At 39.1% G+C, this 12920-nt stretch overlaps 1 long non-coding RNA gene across 1 annotated transcript; it reads left to right on the forward strand.

Moving 5' to 3' along the window:
- Positions 1 to 1236: 1236 nt before the first annotated feature.
- On the forward strand, positions 1237 to 5523 carry LOC117001651. Its single transcript, XR_004419166.1, has 3 exons — positions 1237 to 1326; positions 1402 to 1454; positions 2363 to 5523. It is a non-coding gene; the product is annotated as an uncharacterized LOC117001651 (long non-coding RNA).
- Positions 5524 to 12920: the final 7397 nt, after the last annotated feature.

A 12920-nucleotide genomic window follows, 5' to 3' on the forward strand; every position in this document is an offset into this window, starting at 1 on the left:
AATACAGATTTTTCCATCAACCCAGCAGGGAAAACAATGTATTTAAAGATTTCTGGCCACGTGTAATTTCTGGAATCTTCTGTAAGTTCTGGAACTGCCAGTTGTGTTTAGAATTGACACCACCTTGGAAAAGATTTGTTAAATCTATTCCCAAAATCCCTGTAGGTAAATATTTGTAGAGTCCTAAGTATTTTTTTAATCCTTTGTAATCCTTTTTGTTAAAAAGCATTTTCCAGTAGCTAACCTAAACCTCATCTGCTTGAAATTTAGCTAACCTTTTATTGTTCTGTCTCCCCACTAGACATGGGAATAACTGGTTACCTTTCTCTTCAAAGCAACCCTTTGCGTTCTGTCATCATATCTCTTCTCCTGTGATCCTCTTTAGTTTCCTTTTTTTCTCCTCACAGATCTTGTATTTCCTGTAGCTTCCCTCTGCTCTCTCATTCGGCTTCATCCTTCTCAAATCTGAATGCAGCATTGCAACTGAAATCTCAACAGTATTGAACAGAATAAATAATTGTCGTCCTTTTCTTGCATAGGGTATTTCTGTTAATGCATCCCAAAGGGATAGTTGCCTGTATGTACCATCCTAGAAATGGGTCAATGATCTGTGTTCCTCTAACACTTCAAATTGTTTTTTTCAGAAGAGTTGACTACACTCAGTTTTGCACTTGATTTAGCCTTAATAAATGCAGTACTTTGCAATTGTCTTTACACATTTTTTCATTGGTGACATTGGATTATTTTTTCCATCTTTTACTGTGATAGCAAACCATTCCAGCTTGATGTCATCTATACATTTTGTGTGTGCTGACCTAACTTCTTGAGGCAAATAATTAACACTTCTGCAGGGTTTGAGCTGAAACAGCCTCCCTTAACACAGAACTGCTGACAAAAACATGTTTTAATTTTGGCCCTTTATTATCAACAATTAGTGGTCTACTACATAAACAATTCCAAGTTGGCAGCAAATCTTCAGTTTATGTAATTTGTGATGCATGGTGCAATCTTTCAAGATAGTGTTCTGCATGAAAGTACATTTTATAGTCAAACAGAACAACTTGATCAAAATCTCCATCATCATCTGGCAATCCAAAGATGCTAAGTCAGCCTAGATGTTCCTCAAGGGATTATATGATTGACACATCTGTGTAAAATGGAGACTTGGTTTATTGAAATGCTTCTTCTATCTCATGTTCTAAACCGACTTCCACCACTTCTGTTTCCCTAGCACAATGATGGAGGCAGCTACAACATGGACAAGTTAAGAACAGCTGTGCCAAGGTCAGGCAATATGTCCCTCTAGCCCATGATCCTTTAATAGTGGTAAGTAGCAGTGCCTTAGTAAAATCACAAGTACAAAAATGAGCATACAGTAATTGCTATTCCTCTTCTCCCCAGGTAACTTCTCAGCTTCCAATACTTTATGGTGTCAAGAAATTTCCTAAGCAGAGGTAATACTGTTGCATAGAAAATTATTCCCACTTGTACACATGATTTGGTTGATTCAAATCCACAATCTCACATTTATCTGGATTAAGCTTTGCTCATTTTTTTTTCAATCTATACTACATTCAGAACCAAAGGTAGGATGTAGAAGTTTGACATTTTCAAAGTAGGCACTGTCAAAAATCTTCCTCCTTACAATTCTTTCCTCTATACACTACATACTGCAATCTCAAACTTTGCCTATTGATCTGTCCTGGTTTGTGTTATCTGAGCACAAGGGCAGCAATATTGATGAGGAGAATGTGGAATATTTGCCCTCCATATGGTAGCTGTACCAGTAATTATGCTCCCCTTCATCAGAATATATCTGAATAGTGTACTGTTGCTGCTTTCCTCCCATTTTTTAGCAGCAGCTGTAAAAAGGGTGGTTTTTATTGCATTAATTTTTGACACTACTTTGAACTTGTTTTTTCTCAGTTCTAAAATTTTTGAATAGTATGTGTCATGTATTTCATACTGAACTTAGCATGCAAGTTTGAATTATTTGTGAGGAACTTTTTCTTTCCCTTTGGTTTTTTGTTGCTTTGTCTTTGCTGCTTTTGTTGCTTTGCTTTTGCCTTTTTCAGGATTGTTTGGTGTTTTGGCCTTATTTATTCCATGGAAAATTAATACTGAGGATGGCAAAGGCAGTCTCCAGCTGCTCCCACTGTTATAATCACAGTAGGAGAATCCTCCTTGCAGCGCTACTACCCAGATATAGGCAAGCAGACTGTTGTAGCACAACTATATGCCATTTTTGACTGATGTAGTTTAACTAAATATTAACATTTTGCAGGTACTGCTTTACTGGTGGGCATGTAGGGATTGGCTTTGGATTTTGTTTCTTCCCCCTTTCTTTTTTTCTCCCCTGCAGGCTTGTAGCTCCTAAACCTATCCAGCAAAAACAGGTCCATTGAGGGGTCAAAGAAGTGTACAGTCAGAACCAAAGGAAGAGAAGCAAAGTGTGACAGGGGAGAAATGGAGGGAGCTGCTTGCTCTTGTACCTATTTTGGTAGCAATAAAACTACACAGGTTTTGCAATCTTGTCAGTGCACCCTAAAATATGCTGATTTACATGTTGGTTCTCCCAGTCACTGGAAACAAGGATCTTCCAGGGAGCATTAAGCCACAGTGACCTTTAAGTCAATTTATTTCTGAATGGGAGCATTCCCATAGGTATGTAATGCTTTGTTTTTTGCATGGTAATTTCACACCTTTAGCCTCCTTAACTTGTCAGTGGTTCCCCACACAGCTCTGTACCAACTACATTACTATTTTCACTATTTTGTATTCAAAAATGAAAGGGAATCTGAAAAAAGCATAAAGGCTGGAAAAAGTGCTTCAAATGTTTGCAGCTCTTAGACAACTCATTTTCCTCTGTGTCTAGGCACTGTGACTAAGCTGAATTCTTAACAGAGCAGTGGCAGATCTCGGTTCAGCACAGATGCACATTATAGCAACTCCTTGGGCTGTTTTGACTTGATGCCATGCACCCTCTTTTACACTGGCATTCCAAGGATGTTAATCCCAGCACAACATGAGAAGAGCATGCCAAAGGTGGGGTGCTCCTGCCCTGCTTCTCTTGCACTGCACCAGAGTGGAAGGGGATGGGGGTGATCGCAGTGGATAGTGAACCATGGTGACAGATCTGAGAGCTGCAGAAGCAAGAAGAAGCAAGAAGCTTTTAGACAAAGCTCTGCATCCTAGCCGCCTGAGAGGTAGCTCTTTTTCCTTGGCTTTGTTGGTGGGTGTTGCCACTCCGACTGCTGGGGCATGGTCTGCTGCCCATGAGAGTGTGCAGGCTCTTCCTCTGCTATTAAGTTGCAAATATCTGCTTGCTACCATATGGCTGCATTGCAAACAGGAAGAGAGGAGAAGAAACTGTAAAGCAACAGCAAAAATTCTGTTCAATGCACTTCCATGGTGAAAGGGCTGCGGACTCACCCTCCTCTTCCCCCAAGTCCTTACAGCTACTGGTTTAAGTAGGCACACCTGCATCCATGTCACTTCCCCACTGAACTGCTCCAAGCAAAGTCCATGCTTCCTTGCTTGAAAGTCTGAATCTTGTATAATTCAGGGTGCTCTTACCCTCTGCTACTGGAAACAGGAGGCTAAAGGAAGAATTAAGAGAGATGGGGTTTGCTTTGATTGAGATGTTTTGGGGAAGTTTTCAGGCTTGCTGGATTGATCTGGTGAAGAAGTAGAGGCTCTTCTGTCCTCTTAAAGTGGCTAATTCCCTCACACCACAATAGGAGAGAATCATGCAGCAGCATCACCAACAGCAGAAAGAGGATATTTTGCAATACAATTTTCTGTATGGCTGAAGAACAAATGCTTTCCTTGTTCTCCATGGAACTAATAAAGAAAGGCAAGTTGAGGAGTCTAGGGTAATTAGTAATCTTAAATATTTATGAGCTACAGAATGTGCTACATGCAATTTAACAGGGACTTGACAATTGCAGCATACATCACTTGTTTCACAGGGGCTAAAAATACTTAATCTTACTCCTTTAGAATAAAAGCATTAATCCTAAATATGTCTTAAGCTAAGCATTAAGCTGTAAACCGTGAGATGAAGGAGGAAAAGTTTTTTTTCCTTATTGCAAAGGTGCAGGTTAGGGAAAACACTGCAGGAATAAAAGTTTTGTTGAGAAGATTTTATGTGAGCTTTCTAGGTGTGGTGATGGTGGTAGGGGGTGTGTAATTCCTGGTAGTAAACAGTTTGCCATTGGCTTCACCAAGATCTGTGGAATTTTGTTCTGTTTAGTAGGCTGGAAAAGGGATAGACTTTCCAACTTTGCTTTGGTGACAATAAAATCATTGTTGTAAATCCAAATAATCAGTTATATTGGGATAACTCTCCCCATACCATCTCTTTACAGGACTCTGGAGCCACAAATCCATAACACAAAGCCTCTTCTCTGACTTTTTCTGGCTTTCACATGCCTTTCTGTTCCATGTGTGATTTGTTGATGCACAGCTGGTAGTGGAGAAATTCACATGGAAGGACAGCATCCACTGGCCATGGAATCATACATAGTAGAACTCAAGTTTTCTAGAACATTTTGCTTTATTTTAGTCAGTACTAGTGCTAGAACAGGCTTTCTGAATTTCAGATTTCATAATTTCTGTCTGCATAATAATCTCCAAATTAATAGCTGTAGTAATAATAGCACTTTGTTTGCATGGTTTTATAGCAGGTAGCTGTTAGTTCATTTTGATGAGAGCAACACTGATGTGGGAGAGACCTATAATGTCTCTGTTTCTTATTTCCTCACAAGTTGCACAGTAGACAAATTTGTAAGCATGAACAGATTTAGTCTTACGTATTTTTCTCCATTTGCAGCTCTGTACAATCACTATACTTGAAAATGTTTCAGTACTGCTGAATTTGGCAGACTGCTTGAATTCTGGCTCTTAATTTTGGCAGTTGTCTTTATCCATTGTGACAACTCAAGAGTGGTCAGGATTAGAACCACCAGTAATTTGGGTTTCCTCATATGTATCTTACTTTTTTTGCCAGGAAATTTTGTCTAGGAGTAATTTGAATACCTTGGCTTTAGAATAGAATACATCTCTGTGTGTGCACCTAGAGTAAATTTGCTTGCTTTGTGATGCCTGGGATTCAGTGTGTACACACATATTAAATGCACAGAGGCATGTCCAAAAAAACAAGTGCTCTGAGAGCATCTTTGCTGAGCAGATGTGCTTTTGCTGCTCAGTGTCACAGGACCCATGTGACCTGTGTGTGTAGCACAAGCACTGAGGAGCTGCCTGGTACTAGAATTCCCTGTCTGCACACAGCACATGCACTGCTGTGCTCAGAAATCCATGGTCATGCTCTGAAGATAGTGTCTGCATTGCATCAGCTATAACTCATGCATACTGAACAATCTGCATTGGAAATTATCAAGGAGAACAAATGTTCTCCACCCTAGCATCTGAAATACTTGATGCCTTCTGTGCTTAATGAAAAGTGTCATATGCTTTCACCGAATTGTGAGGGTTTTACAGTAATTTCACGACTATAAGGGGCATTGGATTATAAGGTGCACTTCCAGGTGTCAGCAAATTTCCAAACTTTGTCCATGTACAAGGCACACCAGACTATAAGGCGCACTTTTTTTTTGCAGTGAGGATCTGCGCGCAACAAAGTAACCAATAAGTAATGGAAAGGGTGTGCCTTATAGTCGTGAAATTACTGTAATTTAATGGAATGAAAATCTAGGCAATGTGAAGGGAAAGACATTGTTTTTGATACAGTGTAATAGGTGGGCTGAATGTACTGTATATTGAACATTTCAGAGCAGGGAGCCTAGGTTGCTTACGTTACCGCTCACTTTCCATTGCTGCAAAGTATAGGATTTTAAACAGAACACTTGCTTGAGCTTATGCATGCCATGATACATGCTGACATCTTTGTGGTTCAGTGGCAGCAGCACTAGTGGAATCAAGAGCTTGCTGCAAAAAAGAGAGAAAAGATGAGGGAAAGCAAAATGGCAAAATCATACTTGTACTTGTGGAGGGTCAGAAAGGTAACAGCTGAAGGAGTCAAATAATAGACAAATTGATGATGGTAACTAAGAAAATATAAAAGGGACTCAATCTCTCACTGATAAAGCTGTTTGAGGTGCAGTAGATCAATTTAGCCATGGCCATTGTTAGGAAATTGCTCTTGTTTGATGTTCCACAAGCAGATCATGCAGTCTCCCAGGAAACATCTTTTTCCACTTAAAATCTAATTTTCTTGCATTGCTATAACTGATGAGTCACCCTGCCTGGCTTTTGCTTACTTCCCCTTAAGTATTAAAATGTACTCACTAGGTAAAAATCCAGAGATTTATTAGTCTTTATCACTTGGCTGTTCAATTAACTCTTCTGTTACCAGAAGTGTGCTTGACATGACAAGACAAAAGTAGAAGACAATAAAAATCTGAAATTAAATAATGGATCTCTTAATGGGATATACCTTCTAAACTATGAAGAATTCCCATACTGAATAATGTTTCCATTACGACTCACTGTGAAATTCTCCATGTTCCTTTGCCAATAACATGCCATATTTTCATTACTGTTTTGTTAATTAGTCCCTTATTCAGCTGATTCATAAACGGGCTTCAACTTAGCAACGACAATTGCAACCAGTTACTGCCAGAAAATAAGTAGGTTCTGTTAAATATTAAAAACTATGGTTAAAATCTAAAATCCTCACTTCTTGGTTGAGATGCTGAATTTTAGTTTTATGTAATGAATGGCATTTCGGCTGAATGGAAAGTTACCAGAGAAAGAGCCAAGGATTATTCATGGCTGTCATCAAAGGAATAGAGGTCAAAGAACAGGTTGGCAGCCTGAGTTTTCAGTGACTGGTGGAATTAATTTCAGTTTCCCAATACAAAGGTAAATGCTACCTGTTGTTTGGGCTATATATAAAATCCTTGTCATTTGCAGATGCCTAACGATTCCTTGTGGCTACACTGTTAATAAAAGGTTGGTCCAGCAGAATACGCTTCCATAAAAATTCACTGTGGGCTAGAATTCCTACCCTTTTTCCATATGCAACTGTGCCACAATCAGTATTCCTGCTGCTTCCCAGTGTCTCTGATGCCTCAGTTGTCAGTATCCTACTGATGTGCCAAACCCTAAATAGTAATGCTCTGAAGCTTCAGCTGCTGACAAATGGCTTTCTATTCAAAGTCTTAGTCTTTGCAAGAGTAAGACTCAATGTGACTCTACGTCCCAAGAAGAGGATGGGTAAAATAATTCCCCACTCTAACTTTGTTTTAAAACTCATGAAACTTTTTGGTTTAAGATTTTGTTGTAGTTATTTATTATTGGAATACATACTTGTATCTTGTTGTATATGTATTTGTCTCTGCTAGCATATGGTTTGTTCAGCTGCAGCTGGTAAGTGGGTGGCGTTATTGTATAGAGGTATGCATAATGCTTAAAAAATTTGTTAGGTTTATCACTTGCATTGGCTTGCACTGGTTTTTGCTTATATTTTCTAAATATTAAAAATTAGAAGAAATGACCATGGCTTTCAAGCAGCACTTTCAAAGCAGTTAACATTAGATTATGAAATCTGTGAAATGGTTCTTACACATTTGCGATCTTATAGACTCTTAAAAGTTGCTTGTCTCTTTTGTAATACAAAGCTTTGACTTATGATGAGCTCAGTTAAAGTAGGCCTTTCAAGCTAAATTTCAAGTTATTGATGATAGTTTTGAAGATTTTAGGAACTAGAGGACTAAATTTCGGCAGGACATAGGCTAAAAAACTTCACCTGCCCCAAAGAGCAGCAAGATTCAAGCCATACATTTCTTGTTTGACGGCTGTGTTTGTACCTGAAAACCATGCGCAATATTGACAGAAAGACACTATGTGACTTAAACTTCAGTGAGTGTGTGAGTGTATGTTTTTCTGGCATAAAAGAACTGTATAGATAGCACATTTGTTTGAAACACTGCAAATACGAAAGATGACCTTCATTCAGAGTCTGGACTCTTGGAAAATTTTGTGTGGAAATGTTTTTGTGGCTCTGGGTTTTTTTTTTTTTTTGTTTGTTTTTTTTTTCCTTCTTTTAAATGAGTTAAGGTAAAGGAAAGACTGTAGAGACAAGAGAATAATAAAAAGGACATGCTTTAATATTTTCATTGCTGAAAGAAGTATTTGCCAAACACAAATATTCATCCAGACTCTGGGATTTACCCTTGATGAGGGAAAATACGTTGAGCATACTCAAGCCATTGATTACATGCATTTGCTGAAGCCATTTGCCATAAATTAACTTTCTGTGCTATGCTACAATAAACTCATTATAACTTTTCCACTCTTTTCAACAAGAAAACAGATTGGAACAAAAATCTAGCAGCAGAATCCATTGCTTCCAAGTAAATGATGAAACTATTGGTAATTTAGGAGAATTGGCTGCTGCAATCCCCTTTTACTCTCCTGGTGATGTATAAGTGCACTTAGATCATTTCATTGCTGTCGCTAGATCTCTGTCGCCTCCTTGATTAACAGTTGTGGTATACCACAACTATGCCTATGTGGCACCTGGTTCAGGTGTCTGTCACTTCAGGGGCTGGTTGCATCTGGGTATCACATAACATGCCAATCTGATGTCTTTTGTCCTGGTCAGTGGCTCTTCATGGTCTAAGATGAAGCGAGTTGAATTATATATTTATTTACTTATTTCTGGAAATATGCTGAATGTCTTAGTAAAATTTTCCTTATAGAGAACAAAGGCTTTTTACTGACCTATGAGTCACCAGAGTAACTCACAGTCCAAACCACTGATCCACTGCAGAAACTGTCCCCAGGCCACAATTTATCAAGGAGCATAGCACAAAAAGGAGGCTAATTTATAAAACTTATGCAAAACATCAGCACTTTTTAGTTCTCCAGTTTATGTAAACTTTTCCCTTGTTTTGATTGACATGGGTTATGCCTGTGTATTAAGATCAAACTGAAACAAAATTTTCTCTTTGTCCCTAAGAGAGAAATAATTATTTGTTTGTTTCATTTCTTGTCCAACCATTTCATAAGGTCCCCATTTATTATACTGTTGGGGGTTGGTTTTTTTTTTCCTTTCCTCTCCATCTGTGGAATTTTTTCCCATTGGCATGCTAAGAAGTACTGATAGCTAGTGACAGGGGGAAGCTCCCTGGTTTTTTTTGGAGTTTCTCTCACAGGGCGAGGTGGGACGGGAAGGGGGTGAAGTGTGAGATCAGGGACAGGTAAAGGAGAGTGGGGGACCCTCACTCGTTTTGGTTTTTGGAGGAGGATAGCCACTGGAAAACCTCACCCTGCCATCCCAACACTGGGGGGCTGCCTCTTCTGGTGTTGAACCCCGCACCCCTGCTAGGACACTCTTCTGCTTCAGCATGCTATCTCCAAGCATCCTGTTGGAACACTGGGACCAACACTCCAAGAATCCATGAGCAGAGCCTTTCCTCCACCCTTCCCATCCAGGACACAGCTGCCATTCCCCCCAGCACTTCTGCAGCTACATGGGATCACCACATCTGCCCCTGCCCATCGGGAGCCAACTGGCACTCACTGCCACCTGGGACGGTAACTGCTCCAGAGGGGAAAGGCGTCCACAACAAAAATAACTGTTACTGAGTTCCTGTTCTGTTTGTTAATTTTCTAGTTGTTGTTTTGTTTGCCTTGTTTTATACATATATATAAATATATATTTTTTTTAAAAAATTTATGTATTAGTAAAGAATCGTTATTCCTATCCCCATATCTTTGCTTGAGAGCTCTTTAATTCCAAAATTATACTAATTCAGAGAGAGGGATTTATTGGCTCCATTTTGAGGGAAGGCCCTGCTCTTCCCTAGCACACACCTGTCTTTTCAAATCAGGGCATATACCAAGACATGTAGAAGGCCCCAGGTCTGCTGAGAATATTCATGCAATTTTTGACCAGTAACATGCCATGAATAAGTGGGTATAATTTATATGAACATATAAATCCTGTTAAGCCGAAGACTATTGCTGAAAATTCTCACTGTTTGTTCCTGCTTCTTTGTCTACCCTGTTGGCAAGAAATCATTTATCCTAACCTTAGTGTAGCTCACTCCATCTCTGTATAATCTTTACCTCTCTTGCATTTGTGCAGTGAGACGTCATTCTTGTCCAGTGACACTCTTGAGATTCTGGAAGTAAATCCAGACATATGCTCTTATGTATGCAGTATTGCTTTTGGAGAAAAAGGGAACTACACTCACTGTGCTAATGGTATAATTATGGGGTCTCTCTTCCACAAGTAGAAAGAAGATATTAGTTATCATAATATGCAGGAACTTGGACTTCAATGCAAAATTTATAAAGAAGATACAAATGAATAATTTCTACTAAATAAGGTAGGTCTTGGTGTATAATAAAATGCAAAAATATGCTCAATAAATGTAATCTTTACACTGAGAGAAATGCTGCTTTTTTTTTGTTTGTCTGTTTGATGGGGAGTGTTTGAAGTCTTTTGCTGTAATGCTGATTGTAAGTATTTGAAATGTAGTTATTGAAATTTGATCTCTCATTTAGGGGTAGCAACAAATCACATACTGTTGTTTCCACTTCCTGCTATAATTCCTGTAATCAGTGAAATGTCTTATGAATGCTACTGGGAATTTTAATCTATCCTTCTGGATAATAGAAGAAAAGAGGGTTTGAAAAAATTGTCAACCATTCTGTCAGTCTGAGTGGCCAGGCCTTTCCTGAAGCATTACACACAGAACATTTTATTTCCTTCCCTTGGTTTCATACAGAGTTTAAAATTTACCTTGTCAACATATTTGCACAAAAACTTTACATAAGTATGGTCCTAATTGAGATAGATATTTTTCTACCTATTTAATTAGTTCTATAAAGGTCTTTGAAGGGGCATACAGACTTAGATTATGCAGTGTCCCAACTGCATAAAATTCATTGCTTGTCTTTTATTCATATGTATGTTCAAGATTACTTGTCTTTGCGAGCATATGAGAATAGGTATTGATTCCTTGACAGTCCATGTTAAGCAAACAAAAACCTAAAGGAAATAATTTTCAAGCCTTTGTGACAGGTTTTGCTGTGTTTGCTGTATTTAGAGATGAATGATTTGAGATTAAATGTAGGAATGTGAAAGAATTAGTGAGATATGTTATAGCCAAGGTGAAAAAGTTCTGGTATCTTTCTAGTATTTCTGGTATTTTGTCCTGGAAGTAGACACTCTGAGACTGTACAACTGAATGAATAATTTTCCAATTTAAAATGGGTATGTTCAAAACTTTCTTCTTTTGGGATACATGTACATCAGCATTATTCTTCAAAATTTTGCTGTTTTGTTTGTTCCCCCTCCTCCCCCCCCGCCATATTTCTTCCTACCCTATGAGGTGGACAGTAGTATGACATATGATTTCACAGGAGCAAGATGCACAGTTACCATACACAGATAATGCTACCATAATGATCCATCAAAGATTTCAGAATTGGAACATTTCAGAATTGGAAATTCCCAAAACTAAGAATTTTCTAACTTATGACAAATGACTTTTTTAACCTCAATAATGCTATTTCAGTAGACATCTTAAGACAAATTTTTAAGCTGCTTAGAACAGCAATCTATTCTCTTCCCTCATTTAATTTTTGTATTATACCATCATCAAGAAAAATACTCTCTTCAGGCTGATGGCTTCAAAGACTGGTACCAGAACAAAGGTAGTGCAGTGTTAGATTTTTGTTCCCTGAGTACCAAAAGGGGAATGAAATATTTTTTGTGTCATGGAGATCCGTGGGTGACTTGGAGTGGTGAGCTTCAGGACTCTTTCTCTGATTCAGGCTAAGGAAGACTGCATCACCTGCCCTTTTGCTCATTTTCTCTAGATAACTCCACAAGCCCTTGTGCTTCTGAGTCGTCTGAGTCCTTTTTATTCTTTAACTTAGAATGATTTGCATTGGAAGGAACCTTCAAGATCACCTAGTTCTAAACTCTTGTTCTGGGCAGGAACAACTTCTTCCTCACTAGAACAGTGGAAGGCACTCAAAACTCCATCCAATCTGGCCTTGAATGCTTCCAAGGGATGGGACATGCAAAACTACTCTAGGCAACCTGTTCCAATGCTTCACCACCCTCTAAGGAAATGATTTATTCCTAATGTCTTATCTAAACTCATCGTCTTTCCGTTTGAAACCATTCTACTTGTTCTGTCACTGTACACCCTTGTTAAAAGTCCCTCTCAGCCTCCTTGTAGGCCTCTGTTTTGTACTGGAATGTGCTCCCTGAAGCCTTTTCTTCTCCAGGATGAGCAACCCAGCCCTCAGCCTGTGTTCACAGAAGAGGTGTTCCATGATTCTGATTATCTTTGTTGCTTTGTCTGGATTTACTTCAACGGGTCTGTGTTTGTCTTACACTGGGGGTACAGAGCTGGATGACGCACTCTGGGTGGGGTCTCATGAGAGTGAAGTAGAAGGTGAAAATCACCTTTGATCTGCTGGTCACACTTCCTCTGGTGCACCTCAGGATCATTTTGTCCTAGCTGTATACAGAAGACCCATTTTTAACTCTTCAGTGGGTGGTTTTCACTGCTAAATGCCTTCCTTTTTAACCTTGCCTTGCTCCTATAAGCCTGGAGGTTTCGCCTCCAACAATCCATGTGTTGCTCCCCATGCCCTTTGCCAAGCTCCTGCTCCCACTTCTCTCCACTCCCTCCTCTTGTAAGATGTGTCCCTTCCTTGCTACTTCCATGTACCACACTAAGCATGTTTGTGATTCCCAATTCTCTTGTCAGCCTCCTTCCCTGCTCTTATTCTGTTACCTCCTCTAGAGAGATCTCCCAAGTATTATCACCAGTTCTGTGTGTGATAAATAGTAATTTCACAAATACAAGCCACACCATTTTGACTAAGATTTTCTTCCCAAACCAGAAATGCAGCTTATATTCAGG

The sequence above is a fragment of the Catharus ustulatus genome, chromosome 1 (genome assembly GCF_009819885.2).
Source record: "Catharus ustulatus isolate bCatUst1 chromosome 1, bCatUst1.pri.v2, whole genome shotgun sequence".
In the NCBI taxonomy this organism is placed as follows: Eukaryota; Metazoa; Chordata; class Aves; order Passeriformes; family Turdidae; genus Catharus; species Catharus ustulatus.